General features: G+C 42.9%; 1 protein-coding gene across 4 annotated transcripts in view; it reads left to right on the forward strand.

Moving 5' to 3' along the window:
• The window catches only part of MEF2D (myocyte enhancer factor 2D), a 1,758,957-nt gene that overhangs the window by 1,704,218 nt on the left and 40,321 nt on the right, over nt 1–14,418 (forward strand). The window lies entirely within an intron of this gene.

Raw genomic sequence — 14,418 nt, forward strand, 5'->3', positions numbered from 1 at the left:
GCTTAAAAGATGGGCTTGTTTGCAGCCTTCAGCAAACAGTCCAAACTTTTGGTGCTTGCCAGTGCAGTGTTAAGGCAGGTGCTGCCTGACGTAGTTAGTATGGTAGTTGGCATAGAGTGTTTAGGCTGTGAACAGTAGTTCCTGTGGTACAGGGCTTGATTTTGTCGTCCCTCATTTGCATACAGTGTGACTTGTGCAAGTCAATTAACATGACATTGCTCCCAGGTCATCCCTGAAAAAGAACTGTGTGTGTGGTGGGCCTATGTGGCTAACACACTAGTATTAGTCTTATTATTCTTGAGCATGCTGTATCGCCACTTTCCACATCAGTGATTGAGTCATTATGTCAGGTGAGAACTGTGCATGCATTACTATTGGAGCACCTTTGCAGTAATATTTACAGAGTAAGAATAGGCATTACTCCACACTCAGAAATGCAGTCTTTTATTTCCCATGACTGTTTCCAGCAATAGAAAAAGTGGTATACACTGCAGCTGTCTTTAAAAGGTCAGTGCTCCAATACGCATGTCAGTCTGTGTCCTTGGAAGGTTTATGTTTCCTTGATCAGGCACTGTTAAAACCAGGAGTAGCAGATGTTGCACCATTAGAACAGTCCCTTTGTTTACCTACTGTGTATATGTAAAGAAAGAGCTTTTTATATTTTGAGAAGGATTTTAATCATAGTCAAAACCATATACCACATTTTGTTTCTTTGATTTAATGATGTTCTTCATGTTTCACTGTTGCAGTCACATTTGGGTTATCCCCTGCCAGGGTAGCCCTCGACCAGCCCGAATGCCAGAGTCTTTAGTATTTCTGCGTTGGTTGCTTTCGCTTCAGGACTGATGTCAGGTCATCAGTAGTATAAAGTAAGGCAGTTAACGCTATTACATCAGTCTTTCTTGCCATGGAGTCCGAAGCAGAAGCAGTTTGCACAACTGCCAGTCGGCCACAACCTTACTTTCATCTTCTGAATTGAAGCTGAAGTCTTCTAAAGCTAAGTACCCCATTGGGAATCCTTTTTTCTTGCACTAACCGATGTCAGAAAAAGTTAACAATTGTCTCACCTGTGAAAAGCAAATACCACACTGAGACTTTCATTTTTACTATGTCACTTGTTTAGGCCCAAACCATGACATCCCCCGCTGTCGCTTCTTTGCTTTGTTCAACACCAGAACTATACATTGTCAGGCCCTTATTGTAGCTAGATTTTTTTCGCTTACAGTCCACAAATTCCGATATGATTTCGGTAAGCCATCTGACAGCATATCTTCCGAAAAAAACATAAAGACAGAGACAGACCGCACAGATCCAAACCTACCGACAATGGTCCCGTAAAGCTAGTCATCAGTTCTCCAGTCCTCAGTGAGGTGCTTTTGCAGCCCCTGATGCCCACTTCTGTGGATTCACAGGCTGCCACAGAGACCCTTTCGGAGTCCAGTATACTGCAAAATTCGTCTTCAACTAAGGATCCTGTGGTCGTCTCTACCTTGGATGGGTCCGGAGAGGCTGAGCAGGCACCAGCTTCCGAGGAAGTCCTTCGCACTAACGATTCTCGACACAAACCGATGACTTTTTTCACAACTACCATTCTTTCGAAAACTACAGAGTTTCTTAGGCCCAGGTTATGAACCACACCCAAGAAACCAATGTCCCAGTCTCAGGCACCTGCTTCCTTGCCTCAGTCTCAAATGCTTAAAATGGCGGAAGACCTTATAATGCTGGTCAGGGGAAGCCAAACTACCCCTTCCAAAAGAAAAAGAGATCTGACCCTGTAGTTTTGACTGAACAGGAGTCCGATGGCTCTGATGCATCTGAGTATGAAGACATGCAACCCCTCTCTGCTTATGAGGATTCTGATGCAGAGGATTCCATTCCTTCAGCCTCTCCCCCAGAGGATTTTTCCTTTGGGGAAACCCTTCACACCTTCAGGGAACATTTCCAATGGGAAAGTCAGGATTATCCTCAGTCTAAAAACAGACTCAGGGAATTCTTAGATCTTCCACAGCACAGACCCCTGGCCACCCCCCCAGTCCTGTATGTAGTGGAGAATGTTTTCCTGGAATCCAGCTCGACTCCTGATACCCTCCCTCCTGCACCCAGAAAACCAGACAGGTATTACAGAGTCCCTGACTCACACACATTTCTTTTTAAAAATCCTACTGCTTACCCTGAGGTAATTTCTCAAGGGCCTAAAGGAATTAAAGCAATCTCTGCTAAGAATCCCACCCCCTCAGACAGGGATTCCCAAGCACTAGACAGATGGGGTAAAAAAGTATGCACCTCACCTACTCTTGCTATCAGAGCACTAAATTGTCAGTTCCATATGCTAAAATTTCAGCAACATACCCTGGAACTCCTCAAACAAAAAATGTTTTCCTTTCCTGCTTGTGCATAATCTAAGGAGTTACAAGAGTTAATACATTCTGCAAGTCAAGTAACTAAACACACCTTGTACTGCGGTTTTGACACCCTAGAAGCTTCTTGCAGGGCATCAGTCACCAGTTCTGTCCTTAGAAGGCATGCATGGCTTAAGGAACAGCCCTTGCCAGACCATGTTAAATCTAAGTTGTTGGATGCCCCCTTGCACAAAGACAACCTATTTGGCACTAAGGCAGAAGAGGTCTTAAAAAAGATGGAAGAAAAAGCAAAATCTATGCTGACAGTTAAGGATTTCTTACATGTCCAGCCACCCAGGTTCAGTAGGCATTGTCCCTCCAAGCACTGGTCCATTCCTGCTCCCACCAGGTCAGTTCAGCCCAGACCCCAGGGAACCAGACCCCACAGACAGCATCAACAGGGAATGCAGAGATCTAAGCAGTGGACTACTTCCACTTCAAAACCAAGGAGTTCTGAGCCACCCCCTTATGGTAAGAACTCGCAATGACTCTCCTCCCCCACCCCCTCCCTCTGTCCACCTCCACTTACCCCTAGGAGGAAAACTCTCCTTTCATGCAAATACCTGGGTCACCATTACCAACGACCGCTGGGTTCTCAACATAGTGTCCCAGGGATAAAAATTTTCTTTCCACACCCTTCCAACTCCAAAAGGGTTCCCAGATCTAGCTCCAAACCAGTGGGCAGAGGCGCAAAAGCAAGTCCTTTCCTTCCTCTCCATGAGGGTAGTAGAACACATTTCTGCAGAACAAAAAGGCCAAGGTTTCTACTCCAGACTTTTCTGGTACCCAGGAAAGAGGGTACCTGGCAACCCATCCTCAATCTATCCATTCTAGACACCTTCCTGGTGATCCCAATTTTCAAAATGCTCACCCTACAGCAGCTGCTACCCATGCTATCAAAGGATGCTTGGCTAGCCACTGTAGACCTAAAGGAGGCCTACCTCCACATTTCTATCAGGGAATCATGCAGGAAATATCTCTGCTTCAAGACAGAATCTCAGCAATTTCACTTCTCTGCGCTACCCTTTGGCTTATCTACTGCTCCCAGAGTTTTCATCAAATGTCTGGCTCCAGCCATTGCCTTTTGCAGACAAAGAAATATCCAGATTTACCCATACTTAGACTGCCTTATTCAGGCAAACAGCCAGGAAAAGCTGCTCAAGCACTTGGCCTTTGTAAAGTCCCTACTAATCTCCCTAGGGTACACTATCAATGAAAAGATATCCAAACAGGTACCTACCCAAAGGATTATATTCCTGGGAGCAAGCCTGGACACAACTTCCCAGATGGCATTCCTTACACCAGAAAAGCAAACCTTCCTGACAGCCTACTTCTCGCAACTAGCCACCAGACCCCAACTGTCTGCATGGAAAATCTTGCAAGCTCTGGGGTTCATGGCATCTTGCATTCTACTCTTTCCATATGCCAGACTGCATATGAGGAAACTTCAATGGTACCTAAAAAGCCTTTGGTGTCATCACTGTCAAGATCTGGAGACTCTTATACCTGTAATACCTTGCCTCAGAAAATAATTTCTTAGTGGGCAAAAGCATGCTCCCTCAACAAAGGACTACCTTTCTCACCTCCCCACACCACCCAGACCCTCACCACAGATGCATCAGATTATGCCTGGGGTGCACACCTGGATGGCAGGTGCATACAGGGCCAATGAAGCGCACAGCAAATCCATCTGCACATCAACCAAAAAGAGATGATAGCTGTCCAGCATGCCTTGATAGCTGTCAAGCCCCTTCTCTCACCAGGGGCTCTCCTGATCAAAACAGACACAACTGTGATGTGGTATATCAGCAAGCAGGGAGGGACTCAGTCCTACCCTCTATGCAGGCTGGCAATGACCCTTTGGCACACAGCCTCACAACTCCACTTGTTAGCACAGTTCCTACCGGGTTCTCTCAACTCTCTGGCAGACCACTTAAGCAGAAATCTTCTGAACCCACATGAGTGGCAACTCAACAGAAGAACCTTCACCCTAATAACTCAGAAATGGGACACCCCAAAGGTCAACTGCTTTGCCTCCCACACCAACCATCTGCTCAGCAAGTTTTGCACCAGGGAGTATCACTGCAGGGCTTGGAAAGTGGATACCCTGTCCTTCCCCTGGGTCAATCTATCAGTCTGTGCCTTTCCTCCACTACCTCTCATCCCCAGGGTACTGCTGAAAATAAAGGAGGAAAAACCAAGGACAATTCTTATAGCTCCAGACTGGCCTCACCAGCACTCATACCCCTTGCTGCACAGCCTGTCCCCTCTGCCACCTTGGCATCTCCCTCAGATTCCAAACCTCCTGACCCAGAGGGAAGGGGAATTCATGCATCCCCAATTACCGACACTCAGTTTGGCAGCTTGGCTTATTCCCTAACCCTCGATCAATCTACCAACCTCAGCAAACGGGTTCTAGATGTTATATATGAGGCCAGACGCCCTAGCACTAGGAAGTCTTATGGTGGCAAATGGAAAAGGTTCTGCACCTGGATTCAGGCTAAGGGAGCCAGTACAGCACAGCCCTCCCTCCCTCTCATCCTGGATTACTTAGCTGGCCTGCTACACAATGGACTCTCCTTTTCCTCTATTACAATTCATGCCTCTGCTATCTCTGCTCATTTTCCCACTGAGCAGTTCCTTTCTCACACCCTCTGACCAAACCATTCCTAAGAGGGGCTAGCAACTTGAGGCCACCCAGAAGAGCACCAACCCCAGCTTGGGACCTTAACTTTGTGTTGGAAAAGCTCGCCCCCCCCTTTCGAACCTGCCTCTTCAGTAGAGCTAAAATTTCTCTTCCTTCTGGCCATCATTTCAGCCAGAAGAATCTCCGAGCTACAAGCACTCATGGCTGTGGAACCATTCAACATCTTCCATGCTGACAAGGTATCCTTCAGGGTTAACCCATCCTTCATGCCCAAGGTGGTGTCCAGTGTGGATCTCAGCCAGTTCATTCATTTGCCCAGCTTTTTCCCTAACCCACAGAACAAAGGGGAAAGGATCCTGCACTCTCTAGATGTGCACAGACAGCTCAGATTCTGTCTAGACAGGACTAAATCCTTCAGAAAGTCTGATCAATTGCTGATTAGCTTTGCTGCAGGGGTAGAGGGCAAAGCCATCTCCAAACAAACCACCACCAAATGTATTGCACATTGCATCCATTTCTGCTGCAAACAACACAGAAAACCTCCCCCAAGGGGGTCAGGACTCACTCCACCAGAGCAGCCTCCACCTCTGCAGCTTTCCTCAGAGAAGTCCCCACCAGGGACATCTTGGAGGCTGCCACCTGGACATCTGTTCATACCTTCACCAAACATTACCACCTGCCTATCTTTTCCAAATCCAGGGCATGGTTTGCCTCTGCAGTCTTGTAGGGCATCCTAGCCAGCCCCTAGTTTTTTGACTGCCTCCACCCTTTTTTTTCAGCTTTGGGAGTCAACCCAAATGTGATGACTGCAACAGTGAAACCCGAAGAACATAGTATAGTTGTGTCCACTTACCATAAATGTAGATGTTAGTGTATTCACTGTTGCAGTCCTGGTTTCCCTCCATCCCCCTCTTCTTTCTTCTCTTTCCTTACAAGGAACATATTGGTATTTACTTTCTGCTGGTGGGGTTCTTCCACCCGAATTTGGCTCCCACTTGGGGACTCCTTGACAGGTTAGGGCAAGTAAAACTGATGTAATGGCGTCGGCTGCCTTACTTTATACTACTAACGACTTGACATCAGTCCTGAAGCGACAGCAACCGATACAGAAGTACTAAGACTCTGGTATTCGGGTCAGCCAAAGGCTATCCTGGCAGGGATAACCCAAATGTGATGACTGCAACAGTGAAACACAAAGTACATCAGATTATAGATATATTTACAAAATCTTATGCAAAACAATTTGTCTCCACAAAAGGGATGATACGTTGTTCTAGCGATATCCAAGTAACCTCGGAAACTAGAATCAAAATAGATTATATTGAAAAAGAACTATGCAAACTGGATCTGAACAAAGTTCTGGTCGGAGACACAATAAGTAATAATGACCTGATAATACTTCAGTAAGAACTTATAGTGCCAGTACCTGTGAAGTGAAGGATTAAGTGTAGAAAACTTAACTCGGATAACATTGCAGCAGGACAGAGCAACAGACACCCAAATTAAGGAGATACCAGTGGAGCTGGAAGCATCTGATCACTCGAACATCTACATTTATGGTAAGCGTACACAACTGTGCTTTGTATTGTGCAGATTTTTATGTAATAAGGTAGATCACCATGCTATATCTAATTTTTCCACTCATGTTTATCTCATCCTTGCTCCAGTAGAACCATTTTCTCCTAGTCTATGTTGACCCCACAATAGAATTAACAGTCTGTCTTATTTTACAGAAATTATTTCCCCTACTCATGCTAGGGCATTGATGGCGATCCTGGACTTAAGACACCTGCTTTTGCATTCCTATTGCACAGGAATGCAGACGGTTTCTGCACTTCAGAAAAGGAAGTCACTCTTCCAGTTTTGTGACTTACTGTTTGGTGTATCTTTATTTGTTTCCTAAATTTAGTTATTTATTTACACTGTATTGATTGATGTAGTCCCAGTAGACCATTGATTGGGGGGGGGGGGGGGTAACCTGAGGTGTCATTCATACTGAAGAGGACAAATTTAGCCAGGGCACCAGGGAACTTTCCCTAATTTTCAATAAGTGCCAAGGTTTCTTTTACATTGAGCTAAGCTACACCAGCTCAGGGAGATGGGGCCTCAGTTTAACATTTCATCCAAAGAAAAGCACACTCAGGAGTGCAGAAACCCATTTATACTACACTGCACTGCAGTATCAGTATTATAAAAGTAATCCAGCTACCTGATATTGGAGTAGAATCCACAGCATTCTGCATGAAAGGCAAGTGTGCTACCCGTTAAACTACTGATATATCTGTCCTTATTTGGACCAATTCCTGATCCAGGCAATATCCATAGAGGAGTGCCAGAGAACATCTCAAATTACTAAGAAGTATTTCCAGAAGGTAGGACTGGTCCTCAACATACATAAATCTCACCTGCGCTCTGCCACACAAGTTACCTTATTGATGGGCAGAGCTGAATTCAGTCCAACAGGATGTCTCTGCTCAGAACAAGATCTGCATCTTAACCTCTTACTTCGAATGGATGTGCAACCAGGGAGCCAAGACTTTCTCAGGCTACCAGAACATATTGCATCCTGCATCTTGATGATTCTCTTGGTAGAGCTACACATGAGGGAGCTACAGTTGTTCTTAAGGGACTGCTGGCCCTAGCACCAACAACCTTTAGAGATGTTTATCATCTGCTCTCCTTAAAATGGAGAGCAAAACATTTCAAAAGAAAAAAAAAAACAGGAGCAATTTCAAAACTCAGGAGGCCTATACCAAATCCTGACCACATGGAGTTCAGATCTAGCACAGGGCACTAACTTAGCAAATCTGAGTGCAAGGCATTTGGGACAAGAGCATGATAAGGCAACACATCATCATAAAAGAAATGAAGGCTGCCATTCTGGCCAGCAGAGCTTTCAAAGACATCCTGACAGCAGGTCCCTTGAAAATCTTGACAGACAACACCATAGTCATATGGTACATAAACAAGTAAGGATCAACCCACTCATGCCTCCTGTGCAGGCTAGTTATGGAACTCTGGGATGTAGCTCAGAAGCTGCAGCTGACTGCCATTTCTTCTTACAATACTGGACAACAAAACTTCCTGTTACAGGATCTAAATGGAACTCTCTTAGTCCCCAATGCCTGGATATTAAAAAAGAGAGATTTTTGCAACCTAATATAACTGTGGGGTTATGCCAGAAGTAGATCTTTCTGCATCTACCCAGAAATGACAACTGTGAAAGTTTTGCACCAGAGCTCTTCTGAGAGGTGCTTGGAAGATGGATGTCTCCTTCTGGACAAGGCACTTTATGTATTCCTTCCATTCTCTCATCCCTAGGGTATTTCAGAAACTCAGGGAAGATGGTCCAAATGAGGGGTAAAATCAAGCCTCTGCCTCTTTGGAGCAAGGGGTCTGTCATCTACCCAAGTCTTCAAACACTAAACCTTGCAGAATAGATTTGTCCTTCATCCCCCTACCAAGCTTCTATTTTCAGAGGACGTGTTCTCTATTCTGAAAGGAGCCTAGTACCCAAAGGTCGTACATTGCTGAGTGGAAACTGTTTTCTGTTTGGAGCCAATCAAAGGGGGTTCTGCCAAAGTCAATGAAGTTCTGGATTATCTTTCTTCTCTGTACAAGAAAAGATTATCTTTTTCTCCATAAAAGTACATACGTCTGCCATTTCTGCATGCCTGCACATCTACTCTTGTCACATAGGTATTAATGAGGTAAGCTGCAAACCTTTTGACATGTTCTGCTTATCCCCTGTACATCATGAGATATGAAACTCTCTCTCTCTGTCCACTCCCAAAAGATATTTTTTTTCCAAAATGGCCACCACTGATGTAGCTCCCACTGTGAGAACACCACACCACATAGTCTTCCTCCTCTCATCTTTCTCAGACCCTTAACACTTAATTATCACTTCCTTTGTCCTGTCTCCCTAAGCACTTCTGCCCTTTTGTTTCTTTTTCACTGATGTGTCCTCTCTCCTATACAGTAATTCACTGCCTTAACCTTCCATCAGCCTATGCTGTCTGTTGTATACACTTGTCCTTAAATCCTTAAACTATTTATCCCTGTTCCACTTACTGTAACCTTTCTACTACCGCGGAACCCGTGTAACCCAAATTCCTTCAGTATATCTACTCCTCTTTCTCTACGTTTGTTGTACATCATTTTATAATTTGTATGTTTTTCAGCATTGAATACTTTATTATGTTGCTCCTCTTGGAGCAACCAGTACTTGCCATCATGGGTTTCTATTGTCTTCAGACTGTTTATCTTCTAGCATAAATTTATTACATTTTGAATGTATTTATTTATTAATTGGTTAACATTTATTTACTGGCATTGTCCATCTGGTAATGAGTTGTCCCTTTTTGGCAATTCCCCTTATAAAAAAGGTCCAAGTGTAATACATGTATGAAAGGTACAAAAAGCAGTTTAAGCAAAATTGCAGTGACTGTAAGCAGTTTGTCACAGTGAATGCAAACAGAACACATAGTAAAACATAAACAAAGTTTTAGAAAAGTCAACAGTACATAACAATAGATAAAAAAAATGTTTGGGAACATCACCTTTTTATTAGATTGTTCAAATAATATAAAAATTGGGAAGGACAAATCATCTGCTGCCATTTTAATGAATTCTCATGGTAGGTTATCTGTGACAGCAGTCATGGGTTTCAGTTTTAAATGTACTTTTTATAGTGGAGGTAGAGACGGGGTCTAGGGAGAAAGATTTACAGTGGATTGTTGATTTACAGGAAAATTGGGGGTAGTGGAAGTTGAGCTTTAGGAGAAGAGTTAGTGAGGAGATCAAGTGTGTATTGAGTTGGGACGTGAAAGCATTTGAGTGAGAGACTGTTGAGGAGCTAAATGGGGTAACTTGGCTAGGCTTTAGTAGTTAGTTAACTGAAGACCAGAAGTGTTTTGATTTAAAGTTTGCAGATGATGTGCTATAATTTATTGTCAAATTTATTCCCATGTTTTGTGCCATTCTTGAGGTGTTTATATTTTGTAGGTTAGACTGTGTCTTGTTTTTTCTCAAGGTTTCCCATGCTTTGACTCTGGTTTATAAATTGTTGGGGTTTGTGTGGACAGCCAGGGTGCTAGATCTGCTTTGATTCTTTTGGTTCTTTTAGGGGCAAGTACATTTTAAATACTGAAGAAAGTGGTATTAAATAGGGAAGCAGTGTTGTCCATTTGAAAGGTTAGTAAGTCGGTTCCAGTTTATTCATTTTAAATTTGAGATGAAGGCATCTTTTTTGATGGTGGACAATTTGTGAGCGTGGTGTAGAGAAGGAGGTTATGTGGTGAGTTCTTATAGCAAAGGCCGAGATATGTTATAGAAGAAGAAATGACAGATAATAAATATTAGTTTGTTTGCATTATATGAGGGAAGACAGACTGAGTGAATGGACAAGGCAGTTTTATTAAAGATTTGCTTACACCTTGTTACAAAAACATAGTCTTTCACTTTTTAAACCATATCCAGTCTCCTGAATTCTGTTGTGATTCCAGCAAATCTTTTAATAGCATACACATTATTCCACTAGCAGTCCATACATATACAGACTTGTTTCTCTCTTTACTTCCCCAAACTGTTTTAAATTCTTTAACTTGCACTTATAACATTAGCTTCCATGGAGGTACATATATTATGAGTTCATATGCTATTCAAAAAGAGACACACTCCTGTATTCTTCTACTTGCTCCACTTGAGCCAGTTAACCTGTCTGACCTGAAGTTCATAATATGGAAAACAGTGTTACTGATTTTTTGGACACCTGCAAGAAGAGTATTTGAGTTGTAAGCTCTTATTGTGAGTCAACCCTATCTCATTTTTCACAGAGGCAGAGTTTCTTTGAGAAAAAAAAAACTTTTATGCCTAAAATGGTAACTGAGTTTGCATCAAGCCATCACCTTGTTTTCTTTCCTGTACCTAAAAATGAGGGAGAAAGGATTACTCCCTGCCTTGGATGACCACAGAAAACTCGGGTACTTTACAGAAATTATCTTTTGATATGACGGTCATTTCTTATGAAGATAAGAAGGGACAACCTGTGTCAAAGCAGACCATTTCCAAGTGGTTGCCTAAGGCTACTGTCTTTTGTTGTTCTCACCACAACAAAATTATTTCAGGCAGGGTCAAGGCCCACTCTGCTGGGGCCTTGACTTAGTTTATGGCTTTTTTGGAAAAGGTTGGATTCTAGAAGTATTACAGAAACATCAACTTGGTCCTCTGTATGTACAAAGCATTACAAGCTTGATTCCTTCTCTAAGTTTAGATCAGGCTTTGCTAAGGTTATTCTTCTGGGCCACCTGGACCCTTCTCCTTTCACCTCCCAAATGTAGTAAGCTAGGGTGGTCTGCCCATATAGTTAAGGCTACCGCAGTAGTGATCAGTATGATAAACATAGCACAGTTGTGTAAGTAAACTTACTATAACAGTAGATGCTCAAATGATATCTGCTACAGTAGCTTCTTCCCCACTCCCAACCCCCTTGTTTTCTGTATTGTTTATGCCAAGGTGTGGACAATTTTTTTTTTTGTTCCTTGCATTGTCCTTTCTGTGCTATGCTTTCCTCTCTCTCTTGTCATGAAAGCTCTGAAGAGTTTGACACCAAACCTGTCTTTTTAGTTAGATCAGCTCAAGCCGAATGACAGTTTGGGCATGTGGAAGGTGCCATGAAAATTTAGAAGCTGGCCGGCTGTTATATCATATGCAAGATATTACCCATATAGGTAAGGCTGCTGCAGCAGTGATAATTCGATGTTCTATTATGGTAAGCTTAATTTCACAACTGTACTTTCTACCTACAGACCCTGATCTCTAAACAGCAATCCTTTAACTAGTAACATTACCTTCAGATTGTTCAGGATGTTCTGCCTAAGACACTGATCTCTCAGCATTGATCTTTTAACCATTCAGATTACCTGCAAATTGATCATGATGATGCTCATTATAAGATCACTTTTGCAATAGCCTTAGCTACATGGGATGTCTCTTGTCAAGGATCTGATGCCCGGCCATTATCCAAAATCTGTAGATCTGAGAAGGCACGAAAGCATGCTGGTATAAAAGATGGACACTAAAACTGCCACTGAAGCTACCAGTAAGACTCATTCTTTGATATGTCTTCAGTGGTTCAACAGTTGGCTGGTTTTAAGAAATTGGTGAGATAAGTACCCCATTGGCAGCTTTCCTTACAGTTTTCTGTGAAAAGTGATGGTGTTTTTTAGCAAATGTCTGTGAGAAAGTGGAAGTGCTTGTGTGGATGGCGAATCCCTTATAGAGATTCACTACAGCTTGTCTTTTATGTTTAGGGGAAAACAAGGCAGTTGGTCGTACTTTGCTTAACATTTAAAAGGAAGATTTTAAGGAGCTGGCTTAGTTTCCCTCAAACTCTTTGTAGTAAATCAACAGCTAAAAGCCCCCTACTTGATCCTCTATTGGAATCTAATGCTAGTACCTTAGATGTCTCACTTCTGGCAGTCAGTTAAAGAAATAAAGATCCTTTAGAGAGGTTTTAGTTATGCCATCTTTGAAAATCGATTAGTCTGGAGATGTAATAAAGTTAGAGTGAGTGTTGGTCTGATGGGCCATTTGTGTGCTGCTCCTAACTCCTGAAGTATTCTCCTTGGGAAGCTGCTAAGGGTTGGGAACCTAGCACATCTCCTATTTCTATGTATATTCTCATATTGAAGAAGATAGAAATGTACTTTGTCAGCTCAAAAGGGGTGTGTAACATTCTGCAGAAAACACCTGTTAAAGGAGGTAACTGGCAGTTAGGGAGAAGCACAAATGTTTGAATGGGTATTATCTTCAGAATCTTCAAAAGAAAAGGCTCAGAAGCTGAAGCACCTCTCCACTCCCAGTACTCTTGCTTATAACAAAGCAAAAGAGGAATGCTTCTATTTTGTGAAGTGTCTTATTTAAGGCCTTTCCATTGCTTCAGACTGCTTCTCAGTCCTCTTTTCATTCTAAAAGAGAAAAAGCTCCCTCTCCTTCTGATTAAGAATGTGGTTCTGACATTGGGGAGATTAAGATTTACTGTGCTTCTCAAGCCTCTTTTGGAGAGATTAAGGTTTACTGTGCTTCCCAAGCCTCTTTTGGGGAGATTAAGGTTTACTGTGCTTCCCAAGCCTCTTTTGGGGAGATTAAGGTTTACTGTGCTTCCCAAGCCTCTTTTGGGGAGATTAAGGTTTACTGTGCTTCCCAAGCCTCTTTTGGGGAGGTTAAGGTTTACTGTGCTTCCCAAGCCTCTTCACTAGAAAACTGGCAGTCGGAAACTGAACAAAAATTTTCTTCAGCTCCTTATCTGGTGGAACTGTATTTCTCTGAATTATTAGCAAAATGAAAGACTTGTATAAGATGGAACATAAGGAATAATAATAGACTCATCAGATGTATTGTTATCTGTTAAGGGACTATAGCTTCTGTTATGGCAGGACTTGAGGACACCTTTGCATAATGTCTGTGTGTGTTTTGATAGTCAAGCTCCTGTTCCTAGAAAGTCATACAAATTTTACAATGTACGTCAAACTCATAGCCATCTCTTCCTTAACAGCAGAGATGACCGTTCAGGTATTTCATTATTTAAGGCCTCTGGATCTAAGTATGATCCCCTCTAACAAGGATGGCAGAGCCTTTGACAGATTCATAAATAAGGTTTACACCTCTTCTTTTGTACCGTTTAGAGTTGTCAGGCTCATATAGGTTCATAGGTGTGTACTAGGCTAATGGCCCTGGAGCCTTTACAAGCCTAGCCCATATGATTACCCTGGCATCTGACCTTAGTTTCCAGAGCCTCTGTCAAGTAGAGCCATTGGAGTGATCCCCAGAGTGAATTTTCTATTTCCCATCCACTCTTCAAGATTTCTCTTGAAGAGGACCAGTGAGGTGCTCTGTTTGATATGTATGGGAAGTCTATTCCATAGCATGGGCAGTCCCTGGGTTATGAACCTGTCCCTCCAGCACATTCTGTTGATTGTGGTAATGAGGTTGAGGTCTCTGGAGCATGTGGTGCGGAGGGATTGGGATTTCTTTAGATGTAGCATTTCTAACAGAGCTGGGTTAGACATGGCTTTATAAGTCAAGCAGAGATCGCCTCTAAGTAGGCGATATGAGACAGAGAATAGGACAAGTGTTTAAGGCCTAGGATCCTGTTTGTGAGGTACTTTTGTGGCCTCTCCAGTTGTTGCAGGTGTCTAGTGAGGTACATGCCAAATGGGGCATTGTACTTGATGACTGGCCTAATGAGGGAAGAGTAGGGGGAGACAATTGACCTCTTTCTTCCTGGATGCAAAACCCTTAGTAATGAGATCTGCCACATAGAAGGACTTTCTGACCACAGTGGCAGTGTGGTGATCAAAAGAGAAGATG

Source organism: Protopterus annectens, chromosome 8.part0 (assembly GCF_019279795.1).
Source record: "Protopterus annectens isolate FY-2018-M chromosome 8.part0, PAN1.0, whole genome shotgun sequence".
Classification (NCBI taxonomy): Eukaryota; Metazoa; Chordata; order Ceratodontiformes; family Protopteridae; genus Protopterus; species Protopterus annectens.